This window comes from Panthera leo, chromosome A1, assembly GCF_018350215.1.
Source record: "Panthera leo isolate Ple1 chromosome A1, P.leo_Ple1_pat1.1, whole genome shotgun sequence".
NCBI lineage: Eukaryota > Metazoa > Chordata > Mammalia > Carnivora > Felidae > Panthera > Panthera leo.
The window spans coordinates 134,934,209-134,950,126 of NC_056679.1; the positions used below are offsets into that span (position 1 = coordinate 134,934,209).

Genomic DNA, 15,918 nt, shown 5'->3' on the forward strand with positions numbered 1-15,918 from the left:
GTAGACTTGGTGCCCGAATGTATCCAAGAATTCAAACAAAGTCGACAAGATTCTTTTTCTTCATCTCTCGCTTCTGAGTGGCTTTCTTTTCAGATAAACCCTCACTTCACGATGACAAGATGGCTGTTGGAAGTTCCAAGCTGAAGATGTCTCAAAATGTGCTTATAGTGCCGGAGAAAGAGAGATGTGGAGCCTTTTCTGAGAGCTCTGGGAAGTCTCAGGGAGTACTCTTACTGGGCTGGTATGTTAGCCAGCAGCATAGGCTGGTTATGCTGTGGTAACGGTTGATCTCAAATTTGAGACTCAACACCCAAGTTCCTGCTCATGTCCCATGTGTGTCATTGATCCTCAGGTACCCAGAATGTTGGACATTCCCCCATTTTGCAGCTGCACCATCTGGAACTTAACATTTCCTTCACTGCTGCAGCAGAGGAAAGAGAAAACTAGAGAATTAGGCATAAGTTTCTCACTGCTTCAGCCTAGAAGTGACCAATAACACTTCCTCTTCTTTTTGGTTAAAACTACCCTCATGGCCCTGCCTAACCACATGGTGACTGGGAATATGAGGGAGAATTTAGAATGTTTGATGACTCTCACCACTCCTACCATGCCTGGCTTGGCCCAGGACTGTGGCCAGAGCATGACATACTCCCAGTGCTAGGCCTGGGCCATATGCCATCCCAGGGGCTGGTGGAGGAAGCTCAACATGGACGTTTTCAGAGATCCAGCAGACCCAGGCCAAGGTCAAGTGTTGACACTCTGCCTGGAGCAGATCCGAGCCATTAGAAAGCTTAGCTTCAGTCACGTTTCCCCAAAGTGAAATTTCCATCCAAGGTGGAATTTAGTAAACTAGTCACAGGGTAACGACTGAGGACACAGAGCTTGTGTCAGCTGAAAGGGAAATGATGTTGGGATTCCTGATAGTAGATTTAGACCGCATGCTGGGGAAGGCTGCCAAGGGAGGTTGCTCGAAAACACTTACCAGTGGACAGGAAGAGGCGGTTCAGTGGGCGAGGCTGTACCTGATCAGGCCTGCTTTTGGCAACGGTCCTGTGCATCCTCTACCTTGTGGGGAAAAAAACAAGTGTTTGATAGGCAGAATAATAGCCCCCAAAAGTGTCCACAACCTAATCCCCAGGAACTGTGACTATGTTGGTTGTGTGGCGAAGAGGAATGAAGGTTGCAGATGGAACTGTGTTTGCTGATCACCTGACTTTGAGATGAGGAGATTCTCCTGGACTGTGCACCTGGGCCCAGCGCAATCACTGGAGGCCTTGTAAGTGGAAAAGGGAGGCCAAAGAGAGAGAACCAGAGAGATGGCAGTGTGCGAAGACCTGCCTCTCTTTGAAGATGGACAGGGACCATGCGTCACACAAATGTGGGTAACCTCTAGAAGCTTGAAAAAGCAAGGAGACAGATTCTTCTCCAGCACCTCCAGAAGGCAGGTTACTCTTCCCAACATTGATTTTAGTCCAGTGAGACCTCTGTGGAACTTCTAATCTCCAAAACTATAACACAGATAATCAATTTGTGTGGTTTTTAGCCATTAAGTTCGTCTCAGTAGTTATGGGAAACTACCACATTATGGCCTGGGCTTTTACTGGCTTCCATCCAGAAAGTGCATAGAATAGAGGGGTCTTGATATAACTGGACCCTCAGGACCAGGGCAGATTGGTGGAAACCTCCCAGGCTGCCCTTGGGAGATGAAAGGAACCATATGCTGGACAAGAGGGCAGATGCTATGATTCCTGTGATTGGGAAGCAGACCAAAACCAAGGAAGGTACCAGAGAACAAGGTTCTTCTTGGCCCACTGGGTCCTTCCTGGGGTTAAAGCAGTCTAGAGTTTGGCCATTATTTGACTGCCATTGACACCTGAAATATTGCCATTAAATTAGAACCTACTAAAATCAAACCAAAACACAAACCACTGGATATTTTCCCACCAAGGTGAGGTCATGAAGAATTGTAAGAACTCAGATATGACAAGCCGAGAAGCGAGGGCCAAACCCACAGATCTAGTAGTAAATGAGCCCAAGTTGACAGTCACTGATAACAGCCTGCCTTTAGAAAAGTGACTTTGTTCACAATCCTCACATAAGTTGACCCTCACGGTGTGTTCTATATCATGGTCGTATAGAAGGAGACAATTATGAAAACAAGATTGGTTTATGGTCAGCTGATGCACTTGTACACATGCTCATGAACACCCATGTATATGCACATAGAGATAGAGACAGCTAAAACTTTTAGTCTCCCCAATTACTTTGTCTGCTGAGAAGAATGAAGACTCACAGGGAAGACTTAACTCCTTCAAATCAAATGGATTTCCCCCTCCTACTTTTGGGAATTGCCCCTGTGCACGGGTAGACCACAAACAGGGCCAGAAGAATGAGGCTTCAACAGTTGGTAATGGGAGTCAGGACTCACCATTGCTCTGGTGGGAATAACAAGTGAGTGCTCTGATCATTTCAGAGAGGCTCAGTAACCTTCGTGCTATGAACTAATGGTCCCAGTCTGGTTCTTAGGCAAGCACATGTTCACATTAAGCTTGAACTTGAGTGCTTGTCTATCTTTTAGTTATCAACATCTAAGTCTTCCAAAGCAAACCATTCTGACATGTGGATTGCATTAGCACCCTCATTTGCAATTACCCTTATGCAGCAAAGGGAGGGAATCAATGTATTTACAGAGGCCAAAGCATTTTCAATGCCCCTTCCAGGAACACTCTGCTTCAGGATGGCTAAGGCTGAGAACTGCCAAGATGGTTGGCCACCCCTGCCAAGTACCCACTGTACCTGGTTTGTGGGCATGAGAAGGCTTCATGACGCCAGGACTTTCATTACCAGATTTTGCCAAGTAGATGTTTGCCAACCGAATGCATGCATTACAGGAAACCCATGTCTATTGAGCATCTCTTTTCCAGGTGCACATCTATAATCTTTAAAAAAATTTTTTTAATGTTTATTTATTTTTGAGAGAGACAGACAGACAGACAGAACATGAGTGGGGGAAGGGCAGAGAGAGAGGGAGACACAGAATCCGAAGCAGGCTCCAGGCTCCGAGCTGTCAGCACAGAGCCCGACGCGGGGCTCGAACTCACATGAACCGTGAGATCATGACCTGAGCTGGAGTCGGACGCTCAACCACCTGAGCCACCCAGGCGCCCCTATAATCTAATTTTATCACCACAGCAACACTCTGAAGCTGATGCTGTTCTTCTCCATTTAGAACTTGGGAATGCAGTCTAATAAGGTTAAGTTGCCCCAGTGTGAGTCCTACAGTGAGCAAGAAACAGAGCCCATCCACATCCCCTTGGGTTATCCTTGCTATGTACTGCAGTGTCCTTTAAGGTAAACCATCTAATCTTGCTAATCTTCAACATGGCCATTTGTAAAATAACAATGATACCCACAATACATCACAGGATTGTTATGAGGATTGAATGGAAAAAATAAATGCCAAATTTCTAATTACTTATAAAGTGCTCTGAGCTCCCAGAAGCAGGAATATACCAGTTAAAACTCTGTATTATTATTTTCAAAACTGTAACTACCAGAAGTCTATACCTTTCACACAATTAGGTTCATCTTCAGATACTCCATTAACTTTGGAAATGAGTTCTAGAGTAGTATCGAGTTAGCTACATTTATTGAGAGCCTCCCCTGCATTATTTCTAATCGCCACAGCTCACTCTTTCAAGCAGATATTACTGTCCACAATTAGAGCCCGAGAAACTAAGACCCAGAGGTTAAGTAACTTGCTCAAGTGACGGAAGCAGGGTGGGAATCCAGGGATGTCTGATCCAAATTCTGTGTTCTGTGCCTTGAATTTTTTAGGAAAGAAATACCACGATGTTATTAATTTATAAACCCACTAATTTACATGGAACAACTAGGTAGCCTGTGGGTCTGTCCTAAAGAGTGCGCACCAATTCCTAATTCCTGCTAAATTTGCTACCGATCCTTCACCCCTCCTCTCTCCCTTTTTACACTTAGATACACAGATGAATGTTCTGTATGAGATAAAACAGTCCGATCCTGCCCAAACCGACATGACCACGATATGAGGTGGTCCGAGCTTGTGTACCTATTGACCCTAGCCCTGGGTGGCCCTGGCAATGGGCTGTATGTGCTCCCCGAGGTCAGGTTGGTGTGTGGGGCAAAGGGCAAGTTTCATGGTAGACAGGCAGGCTCATCCAGCCATGCACATAAACGCTCCCACTCCCCTTCACCTTTCTGGACTTCCTATTTAACTTTTATTTTAGTTTTTTAAACAAACGTCCCCAGTAGAGAAAGATTCCAGCTAGATCACAGGATGCAAATGCAATGTCAGTGGGGGCTGGAATATCTTCAGGTGGAGATAATCCCCACTGAGCCACCTCGGTCTGTAATCCCAGACCTGTTTGTTTTAGATGGGAGACCACAGCATAGTGCAAAGAAGATTGGTGGGCCATAGTCTGTGCTTGGATGTGTATTCCAATAGTCATTTTAATGTTGTTGAGACAAATGCCTCAGCCTCTCTGGACTTCAGTTTTATCATCTCTAACAGGGGAACAACCCATACAGTCATTGTGAGGATTAGCTGACCCATGTGAAAGCCAAAACAGTGGCTGACACATAGAAACATTTAATACACTGGTTGGGTGAAGGAGAAGCTGAGTAAATTCTTACCTAAACTGGAGAAGGCCTGGTGTGTCCCATACACTGTGACTCATATGGATGGACCAGAAACGTCATATCCCCATAGAGTAGTCCTGGTATGGAGGTGCCTGGGTGGCTCAGTCGGTTAAGCGTCTGATCCTTGATTTCGGCTCAGGTCATAATCTTACAGTTCGTGAGTTTGAGCCTCGTGTTGGGCTCTGGGCTGATAGTACGGAGCCTGCTCGGGATTCTCTCTCTCTCCCCCACTCCCCCTGCCCCCATTTGCACATGCTCTCCCTCTCAAAATAAATAAACATTAAAAAACTTTTTTTTTTTTTTTTTTAAAGAATGGTCCTGGTATGACCCAGCAATGGCTTCCTTGATTGTCTGCCAAGATGTGACCAGACTGGGCATGACTCAGACTTGAGGTTCCCCAAGGAATGGTACCCACTGCCCTAAATATGATCTCTGTTTAATAGTGTTTTCTCAAACTGTGGTGTGGGGGCCACTTGAGTCAGGATCACCCTGAGTGCCTTTCAAAATGCACATGGTTGGGCTCCATCTAGATCTACAGACCCGACACCTCTTAGGTGGGGGTGAGGTGGGAATTTGCATCCTTGGTCCTCTCTTGGCCCAGAGCCTGAAAGAATTAACCAAGTTTTGGCTGAGCAAGAGGAGGAAATGAGACTCCAGGGAGGTGCTATAGCTGAACATTCCTCCGAGAGCCTTCTCCACTTCCCAGCTCAAAGAACCCCTGCTACTGAATTCCCAAGGGTAGAGGATACAGTCCATTTTCTGTAAGGACGCCCTCCCACCAAAGAAAATCCTGGAAGAGGCATTATGACAGAGAGAAGAGTTTTTCAGGCTTTTCCTTAATACCCAGGCTTCTCCTAGGGTTATTCTAATAATTACAATCGTTTAAGAAGCTCTGTTAGGAGCTGGAGTAACGAAGAAGTATAAAATGCAATCCATGTCTGGAATGCTTACAGACAGGTGATTAATTGGCAAGACAAGTAGCCCTTAATGAAATAATTTAGGGGAGCATAGTTATGACAAAATTGTGACTGGTTAAAAATGGTTCCGGTACAAGGTATCATGCAGTCCCTGTTTTGTATGGCTCATTCCCTGCACACAGGAACTTTGCTTCTTTATACTTTTAGCAAGGGAAGTGAGTGTGGCTAAGTCAAGATGAAGTCCTTAGGGGATCAGGGGTATGTTTTGGGGAAGGATGCATTGTTAAAAGTCATGAGCTTTGCACTAGAGGACTCTGTGCCCTTTGGAGAATGAAGGGCTATGGAAGGAAGAGGACAGGGATGTCTCCTGCTCACACAGAGGCATACACTCGGGGCTCTTCTAGAACAAGGATAAAAGTTGTTTGTTTGTTTGTTTGTTTGTTTTGTTTTTCATTTTTGAAAGAGAGAGCAGATGAGTGAGGGAGGAGAAGAGAGAGACAGAGGGACAGAGGATCTGAAGCAGGCTCTGTGCTGACAGCAGAGAACCCAATGCAGGGCTTGAACTCATGAAATGTGAGATCATGACCTGAGTTGAAGTTGGATGCTTAATTGACTGAGCCACCCAGGTGCCCCAAGGGTAAAGGTTCTGACAAGAGGCATTCTCCCTTTCCTTCCTAACTCCAGAAGGGTTGAACTGACTCTGGACAGTGTAATGAGGAGAAAACACACCCAATACTTCTGTTTAATCTCAAATCCACGTCTAGACTCCTATTTAATTTTGAAAAATTATCTCCACCTCTCTGAGGTTCATTTTTTTTTTCATCTCCACAACGCAGAAGATAATTTTTTACCTTGCAAGTTGGTTGTACCATATAATTTCTATGAAAGTGCTCTATAAACGCTAATGTTCCATACATGCTTTTTTTTTAAAATGCATAACTCCTCTTCCACATCCCATAATAAAGATTTGAGGTGTAGCTTTTATTATTTCTCCCAGCTGCTAACACTGTGTCATACCCATAGCAAATCCTCCGCATAGGTTTCCAGCCAACACTGATAATTCTCTCCTTTCCACAAGCCAAAGAAACATTTCTGCTCTGTTACATCCTAGGCCAGGAGCTGGGTGTTTTAGGAGTATTTTATAGAGGAGTAAACATTTCAGAAGACCTGACATTATTAAAATCCATCCTTAATTGTTTACTTTTTTCAGTCACCAGGAGCCTTGGAAAAAAACGGGTGAGTCAGAATGGTCAGGGAAACGCAAAGGAGTGTGAGTCACGGGGTCACGGGGGCGGAGGGACACTTGCCTGCTAGGGGCACTTTCACGAGGCCAGCCCAATGGTTTCTGCACTAGCTCTTCTGACTATGGGTCCTCATTCATTTGGCCAAACCGCCAAGCATCCCAGAGCAATGCATCTCCAGCTGGCTCTGGAGAGCCCCACCCCCCACCACTCACACTCTTCCACGCATGGGGCTTAGGCCAGAAGGGGGTCGGGGCCTATGACAAACTGATCTGGTTCTCGTGCCCTCAGAACGTCCCTCCCAGAGGGTGCAGGACAGTCCTCCCTGCCTCCTGACTGATGGGTCCAAGCGGCTCCTGCCTCAGATGCGGAACATCCTCGAGAAAAAGCTTGCAGGGAGGTTTCTGCCAGCCAGGCAGGGACTGGCTGTCTGACTAGCGGTAGAGCTCCTGGCAACAGTGGAGGCTGATGAGTCACCAGAGAGGTTTCCAACCTATTCTTATACCCTGAGAATAGCAGTGGTAACTCATTTGCATCAGCACACCTCTATTTTGGGCAGGTCTTTTTGGAGTTGGGGTTTCCCGTAGTGCGCGTTAAGTACGCGGTCTCCTTTGAGGTCCCCTCTGCTCAGATTTGGCATCCTGGGCCTGCCGAGTCGCCTTGGCAACAGTAGCTACTCATAATGGCAAAAAGGGGTGGGACTCCCCAGACAAGGTTTACTTCAGCACTTTCTTTTTCCAGTTGCTCAGATTCTCATCAACTGAGATAATATAATTAAATGCTGGCTGCCTGGCTTCAGGCCCAGGGCGTGAAAAGAGGCCACATTATTGATAGTTCCATTTCCTTTCCCCTTTCTGGAGGTCACGAGGGTGGCAAACTCCAAAGGCACGTGTGGTTCTGTTTTCCCATCCATTCGTGGAGGCGGGCTGTTACAAAATGGTGGACCCCGCTTTGGTTGGTGAAGCTTTTGCTCTTCAAGGTGTGGTCCGTGGAACAGCAGCGTCGGTGAGATATGCAGAATCATCAGCCTACTCCACACCCACTGAACCTGAAGCTGCATTTATTTATTTATTTATTTAGGACAGAGATAGATAAAGAAAGAGAGAGAGAGAGAATCCCAAGCAGGCTCCATGCTTAGCATGAAACCTGACACAGGGCTCAGTCCCATGACCCTGGAGGCACGCCCAGAGCCTACATTAAGAGTTGGATGCTCAACCTACGGAGCCATCCAGGCCCTCCTCCCCCCCCCTCCTGTGAATCTGCATTTTAACAAGATCTCAGCTGATGTGTATGAATGTTAACATTGGGGAAGCACTAAGCTAAACCACTGCTCACAGAGGCTTGGGTGAGCCTGACCGCACAGCTCCCAGAGGAAAAACCCAGGGTAGAGGAGTAGACATTATAATGAATAGACTGGCCAATACTGTCCCACCAGTGTCCCACAGCACAGGAAAGAAAGCCCTCCTCCAGGCAACCTGCCGGTGTTCGTTAGAGCCCTCATACATTAATGACTTCCCAAACAGAACCTGCCAAGCACCCCAGACATCTGGCAGGTTCTGTGCAGCAAGAGGAGGCAGGTCCCTCAGCAGGCAGAGCCTGGACTCACTAAGTTGTCAGATGCTTGAAGCCATGTCGTCGCTTTCATGACACATCGACAGAAGCCACACAGCTGTCTGAAGCAGAATCAACTCAGTTCAGAGACTCTGAATGGGCACGAGAAAAGACAGAGGGGAGCATGGGTGGGAAGAAGTCAAGAGAAAAAGGGTCAGCGTGTTGGTAGGCGACATTGCCTCTCTGTTGAGAAAACTGAGGATTTCATTTCCTTTTACATTTCAACTTTTCTTTCATTTGCAGGATGCTTCTCCCATCTTCTCAATGGTCTTCCTAATTATCATTCAGCTCATAAGACACTCGCTCAACCATGCACAGAAACTCTGGGGCACCGTGTGGGGGAGGGCACAGACCCTGCTGCTGATGTCATCAAGCTCTCTCCAGGCGACACTCTGGAGAAGGACTTGCCATTGTTCGCGTGTGCTACAATTTCCCAATTTCTTCTAACTGCCTCCTTCACAGGAAACCCTAGAATAGATCCTGTGCCTAGAGAAGCCCTCACAGCCCTTGGGAGACAAGGGCAAAAATACTAAGAAGCAGAGCAAGGTCCTCGTATTAAGAGTGGGTTTGTGCATCCTTCTTCCTGCTAACCTACCCGTACCATGAACAGCCACCGAGGCTGGGGGGACTGTGGCGCTCATCGAAAGGAGGGCCTCCCACCACTGGCACACATCAGGGACTGCAGCTCAGGCTCACAGAGCACACAGCTTTGAGGAGGGTAGACCAGCATGCCCTGGTTCATCCTCAGGACATCCAGGAAAAGACAAAGTGGGGAAATGCTGTTTTACAGGTGATTAATCTTCAGTAAGATTTACTGAATAACTTCCTCCTCTATCATTATTATCAACAACAATTGTCATTGATATCACAGACAACACATGTTTTTGGAGGGCTGACTGTGCAGACAGAATTTGCATCTTCAAGGAATTTATATTATGGAGATCTGAATGAAAATCTTTATTACGAGACCAGACTGGGCAAAATCCCCAAGGAAACAAATTATGGTCTTTAAAGGGTAGCAGAATCTATTTTCTGCAAACATAGTTGTTGACTGGGCCTTTTTTTTTTTTTTTTTAATAAAATTAAAACTCCATCTACTTTCACAAAGACTAAATCTCTCCTTTGAGTCTAACTGGCCCAACTGGAGTGACCTATTCTCTCCTGGAACAATCCAACTGCCGCCAGGGGGAGAGAGTCACAGAAAGTCCCTCCCTTTTCTTTCTTTCCTTCCTTCCTTCCTTCCTTCCTTCCTTCCTTCCTTCCTTCCTTTCTTCCCTCCCTCCCTCCTTCTCCCTCCTTCCTTCCTTCCTTCCTTCCTTCCTTCCCTCCCTCCCTCTCCTTCCTTCCTTCCTTCCCACTTCCTTCCCTCCCTCTCTCCCTCCTCCTTCCTTCTTTCTTTCCTTCCTTCCTTCCATTGATAAACTTTCTTTTTTAGGGTGGTTTTAGACTTAGAGAACAACTGACCAGAAAAATGAGAGTTCCAATATGCTCCTTTTTTCCTCCTCTCCCCACACAGTTTCTCCTATTATCAACATCTTACATTAGGGGGGTACACTTGTTATAACTGATGAACCAATATTGATACGCTATTACCTGAAGTCCATCATTTACATTAGGGTGCATTGTTTGTGTTGTACAGTTCTACAGGTTTTGACAATTGTACAATGTCACGCCTGTGTCATTATGTCCTGAATAGTTTCACTACCCTAAAAGTCCCCATGCTCCACGTATTTATCTCTCTATTGTCCCCAATCCCTGGTGACCACTGGTCTTTTTACCACCTCTGTGGTTTTGCCTTTTCCATACTGTCACAGATGGAATTATACGGTAGACGGCCCTTTCAGACTGGCTTCTTACACTTGGTGACATGCACTTGAGGTTCCCCCTTGTCTTTTTGCAGCTTGATAGCTCTTTACTTTTTATTGCCGAATACTACTCCATTGTAGCAATATACCAAAGCTTGTTTATTCATTCATTTGCCATCAATTATTGTTTACTTCTCTGTTCTTAAATTAGTCTCAAGAGTATGTTTTACTTCTACTTCATGTCTTTAATGGACCACTGTGAATTTCTTGTCCCTTCCTATTAGCTCGTGTGACTACTATTCCTACACGAATATGACAGGGCTCAGAGGGTTTCTGGTTGGCGGTTTTAGTCCAGTGGTATATCAACTCTTTCTTGGCAAATGGTACTTGAATATGTACTGAACACCAGTGGAATATGTTTTTAAGATGGAATGCCCATAATTACACAGTGAATTGGCTATTTTGGCTGAGAGCGAGTTCCTGGATCTTCGGAGTAGTGAAACTTCCACAACTAGAGTTTGAAATTAAATATCTTCTGGAATGGAGTGGAAGCCTTGTTGTCATCCATGAAATGGAAATAGGAGATGTTATAGCAACTAAAGAGAATATTGCCCAGTAGGAGCTAGTGGCGTTGGCCACATTTGGTTAGCACCAAGAAACTTTGAACAGGATCAGAGCTGTCATGTAATATGCTAATCTGGAGGCAAATACATGGTTTAATTTAACCTTAAAAATGCTCCAATCAAGAAATTCTGTGAATATTATTTTTTTTCTGTAACCATCTTTCCCCCATCCACATGGCTGTCTTGTGGTAATGGGCTTCTATTGAGCCCATTGTAAACTATTTCCCAGGCGACAGGTGGACTGGTCCAAGAGAGATATGGGACTCAAGCTGGATCAATCAGATACAAAGAAAAGATTCAGTCTCTCTGAGTGTGGCTAGACTTGGAACAATTAAACTTTCATGCCATATTTTATGCCCTGGACATGAAGTTCCCTTTAGAATGAGAAAAATGAAACAGATGTATATGGGGGAGAAACTGTCTTCTTATCTTTTCTGGCTCCTGTTTCCAAGAATTTTCTTGCAGTGATCATTATGGCTATCTCCTCAACATTTATTCTTCCTTTTTTGGCAACCACTCAGTTTTTACTTTGATATCCACAGCTACTGCAAGCATCCCTTGGAAACTGTTGAAGTCCATAGTTAAATGACTGTGGCCTAAGTTTATCAGAATCCTATTCTCTGAGTAAAGGTGCTGGTTCAGAGATGGATAGGAACACCAAGTGGATACAGGAATGACAGAGAGGAAGGTAATTGCTGAGGGATTCGAGGAGAGAGGCTTCCTTACTTTTTTTGGAGCAGCTTCTGGAAGAAATCCCCACCAAAGAGGAGGGTGATACATTGGACTCAGTTTATATGCCATCCTAGACCCATGCACCAGCCTTGCTTATAGGTCATCAAGACCCCAGCAATAGCCTGCTGTCACTGAGACCATGGGCACAGTCACTGTTGCAGCCATTGCTAACACTAGATATGGAGAGGCCACATAGCAGGGCTACCTGACACAGAGAGACTGCTGAGCCCTCTGTGCCCTGGCCCCACTTTGCCCTGTTTCCCAGGAGCTGGTGGGTCAATTCTTCTCTCTCCCCACACCCACGCAGCTAGTCCTGAGATACAGCAGATCGTGCAACCTTTCGGAAGCCTCCCCATTGTACTTGGTCTCACCCCTTTCCTGCTCAATTGCCCCTCTTCCTTCTCTTGCATCCCAAGATCTCATTCCGATTACTAATAAAATGTCGACCCAGCAGTTTTCCTGGGAACCCAGGCTAAGCCCAGGAGGACGTAAGCTCAGAGACTGCCGGTAGCTCTCTCGTGGCCATATGAACCAGTGCAAGGATGAAGCCAGTAACATGAGCAGCAGGCAGAGAGCTGAAAGAAATTTGATAACATCACTGGCCAGCCTGGGAGCCCTTCTCTCCTACGTTGGACTTCCAGTTAACCTGAGTCAGGAAGAAGTCCATTATGTCTAGTTTTCTGTAATTGGCAGATGAATCCATGGGAACTGATAACCCTCTCTAGTTTCACCTGTATTTGCAGATTCTGGGAGGGCCCCCCTTTCAATCATAGCCTTATAATAATTTCTTCTTTTGATCTTTAGTTAACTGGAGTTGATTTCTAGTACCTGCCATCAATTGAACCTTAACTGATATGCCTGCCTCCTTTTTGGTACTGATGAAACCTTCTAGAGCTCCTTGCTGGAATTCTGATCTTTTGCACCATTAAGAAAATTCGGTACCAGTTAAAATGTATAGAGTGCCTCTACAGCCATGTGTAAAATGCAGATTACTTCTGTTTTAATTAAAAACAAACATATATAATGTTTCTTAACAATTTTGGAAGCTCTTCCAAATAAAAACCAAACAATGCCCCCAAATAAGAATAGTTTAGGAATTAATCTCTGCCAAGCCAGCTTTCCCCCAGATGATAGATTTGTTAGTTAATCATTCTGAAGCCAGGATTAGAGCACAGTCAACAGTTTAATAAACCATTCATTTCCTACAGTGCTGAGTATTTTCATGGGCTTTTACTCTTATACCATAAACAGGACTATAAATTGTATTAGTAATTGTTTTTGAAAAGGATGTCAAGACTTCCGTTCTAAAATGGCGAATGAAGCATGCACGTTTAACCACTCCCTTGCTTCTTAAGTTCCTATGGAAAAGACCAAATACATATTTCAGAATGTTTTTTTTTTAAAAACAAACTTTTAATCTGAAAAAGTGCAAAGTGCTATTAACAGGAAAGCAATTAGGAGGAATTTGGCAAAACAGGATAAATAGGAGCAGATAGATGGAAAAACTAACTAGCCCAAGTCTTACCCAGTGCAAGGAAAAGTACACTTGTCCTTGTGCAAGAGTCTAGCAGAATCTCAAAACATCCTGGAACAGCAGGAGCTAGGGGCAAGCCTGGGCAGTGGAATATCCGTGCCTGTAATGCAAGGTCTTTGCCAAAGCAGGTTCCCAATGGGGGTCACCCTGGCCCTTAGAGAAGGAGATAGGGGCCCAGCTAACTTCAGGTCACCGCAACAAACACAGGAAAAATAAAAATAATAAAACAGGAAAATAAAGAAAAGAACCACGGGGGTTTGCAGAGATACCAAGAGCCTGGCTTTCTCCAACTGCATACAATTCTGAAGCCATTGTTAGAAACTTGTTAGAAAACACTTTTTCCAATCATTTGCCAGGGACTGCTGAGCAATTTTGTTCAATCAGGAAACAGTCTGAGCTTTGCTGATTATATGAAAAAGGCAAAACCATCCTAGACCGGAAGGTCTCTGGAACAGGAAGGGCCCTTTTGCCATCCAAAGGTTAAGGTCCGTGGACCTAGGGAAATGATTGAATTTTATTGATTTTCAATTGATGCAACATTGACAATGGCATCAAGTGGTGAAATTACACCCCTCAGCTCAGAGAATCTTGTGTCTCATTCCAGACTCATTGTTGAAGTTGACAAGTAAATGGGTTTCTGGTAAACATTTATTTCATTTTCAATCTGGACATTAAATTGATGTGGCGCAATCATGTGAGGGTAATTGTAGGAGTCTGAAGGACCTTAAGTCTTGCAAAAGCCTAAATGTTTTAGAAAGCAGGCTGTTTCTTTTACTTTTGAATTGGCAGTAGATTGCTCAAGAGGAAAATGCATACCAAAGAATTGGATTGAATTCAATTCAAGAAATATGTATGTAGGTTTTCTGTGAGGCAAAGTACAGAGCTTAAGGTCGAACTGATGGCATTTTCCTTCTCATTATCTCTCCATCGTCTCATTTAAATACCTTTTCATTAATTCGGTAAATTCCACAAGAGAGTTCTCTGCTCCCAGGAGGCTAGCCTTTCCGCACTTCAGTTGCAAACAGCTCTTCACGACAGATGATTAAGTTTTATTTCCCCCTTGCTGAAGGATAGAGGTAAGGAGGGAAGCAATGATTCCTCTAAGATCTCTCAGCATCCCACATGGTCTTCCTTCTTCAAATTCATGAACTGCCCTTTCCCCATTCATTTCTCATCAAGAATGTTCTACAGCGAAACTCAAATTAAAATGTACCTTACAAAGAAGGGTGAGCCTTAAACCTCTGAGGCTCAGTGTCTTTTTCTGTAGAATGGGATTAATAATTCATGCCCAGGGGGATTATGTGAATAATTAATAAGATAATTAATAGGAACACACGTTCTAAAGCCACAGCACCATAGGGGATGTAGGGGCAGAGTGAAATAGTGATGGAGAGAGCTCAGGCTAGGAACCCGGCAGCCCATGGCACTGTGTGACGCCCGGTGAATTATTTAACCTCTACGATGCTCAGCTTACCTATCTGTACATGGGGCTCTGAGTGCCCACTTCAGAGAGTTTTTGTGAGAATCGATGAGTTACTGGACGTCAAGTTCTTAATGAATAGAGGCTAATATAAAAATAAAGGACACTGTTATGATCACTTCAGCATTATCTCGTCATTTACAAGAGATTTTCCTAGGTCTGCGTGAAGTGATAACTTTTAATATATATCCGATGGCTTACTTGGGGGTGTGTGTGGATGTGCAAGAACACAGATCCAGACACAGAATGAAGTCTGCGCATTCGGTTGGGGTCTACATTTTACATGGAAGTAAGAGGAGAGTTCTTGGGTGGATTTCACATTATTAAGGAAAAGGCATTTAAACCGGAGGATGGGAGTGATTAAATAAGTATACAGTTCAACTCTGGACTAGGGAGAGGGGCAGGTCATTTACAGCCTTATTTTAAGACTTTTTCCGTCCTGAGCTCCTACTGGCCCCAGGTCCTTAGCCTCTATCTTGAAAATATTGTTGTCTACCATCACCTCCTAAACTGGTTCAAGAGACACTATTATCGTCCTAGAGGAACTGGGAAAAGTTCTTACCCTTCCAAAGAGGGGTCTGCATTTGTGGGATGTGGGGCACAAGGACAGTCCGAGGAGGGGTTTTGCACACGACGGACGGGTGGTAGGATAGGAAGAGCCGCCAGATGCTCAGGGCCAGATTAAGACTGTTGGAGGCCCTAAGCACAGATGAGATTTTGATACCCATCACACCGATATAAAATATTCATGCTAATCATCACATAAATAATTCATACTAAACATTATATAAAACCATAAACTAGAAACACAGTGTCCACGTGAAGGCTGAAACAGAAATAAATTCATTCTACATTTCCTGATTTCAAAATTCTAGGTAAGTTTACCCAAACTGAGTAACACAGTCTCTCTCTCTCTCTCTGCTCTCTCTGGCCAGGCTTTCTGTTTCCCTGAGCACATCCCGAGTCTCCCTGATGGGCATCCGAACCTTGCCATCTCCACATCCTTTAGCCATGATAACCAGCCAGTTTATCTCCCCAACTGAGGATGCTCCTTGGGAACTGTTGGTGGCTGTGCTGCCAGAGCCATCCGATCTCCTTCCAGCTGTCTGTACCCTTCATGGGGCTCCACTTCACAGATGAAGGCAACTAACACCTCTCTCTTCAGTGTCCTGTCTGGAACGTGTTCTGTGTTGGGAAAATCAACAACAGAGTGGGTTCCTGGGAATTGCCTTCCTGCCTCTTTGGGAACTGAGCTGGAGGCCCCTTTCCACCGCGTGAGATTCAGCCCCTGCGCTCCA

General features: G+C 44.9%; 1 long non-coding RNA gene across 1 annotated transcript; it reads right to left on the bottom strand.

Annotated features, from left to right (window-relative positions):
- Nucleotides 1–988: 988 nt before the first annotated feature.
- Nucleotides 989–7,456, bottom strand: LOC122220937. The gene is made up of 3 exons (XR_006203061.1): nucleotides 7,380–7,456; nucleotides 2,797–2,939; nucleotides 989–1,065 (listed from the first exon to the last, which is right to left on the bottom strand). It is a non-coding gene; the product is annotated as an uncharacterized LOC122220937 (long non-coding RNA).
- Nucleotides 7,457–15,918: the final 8,462 nt, after the last annotated feature.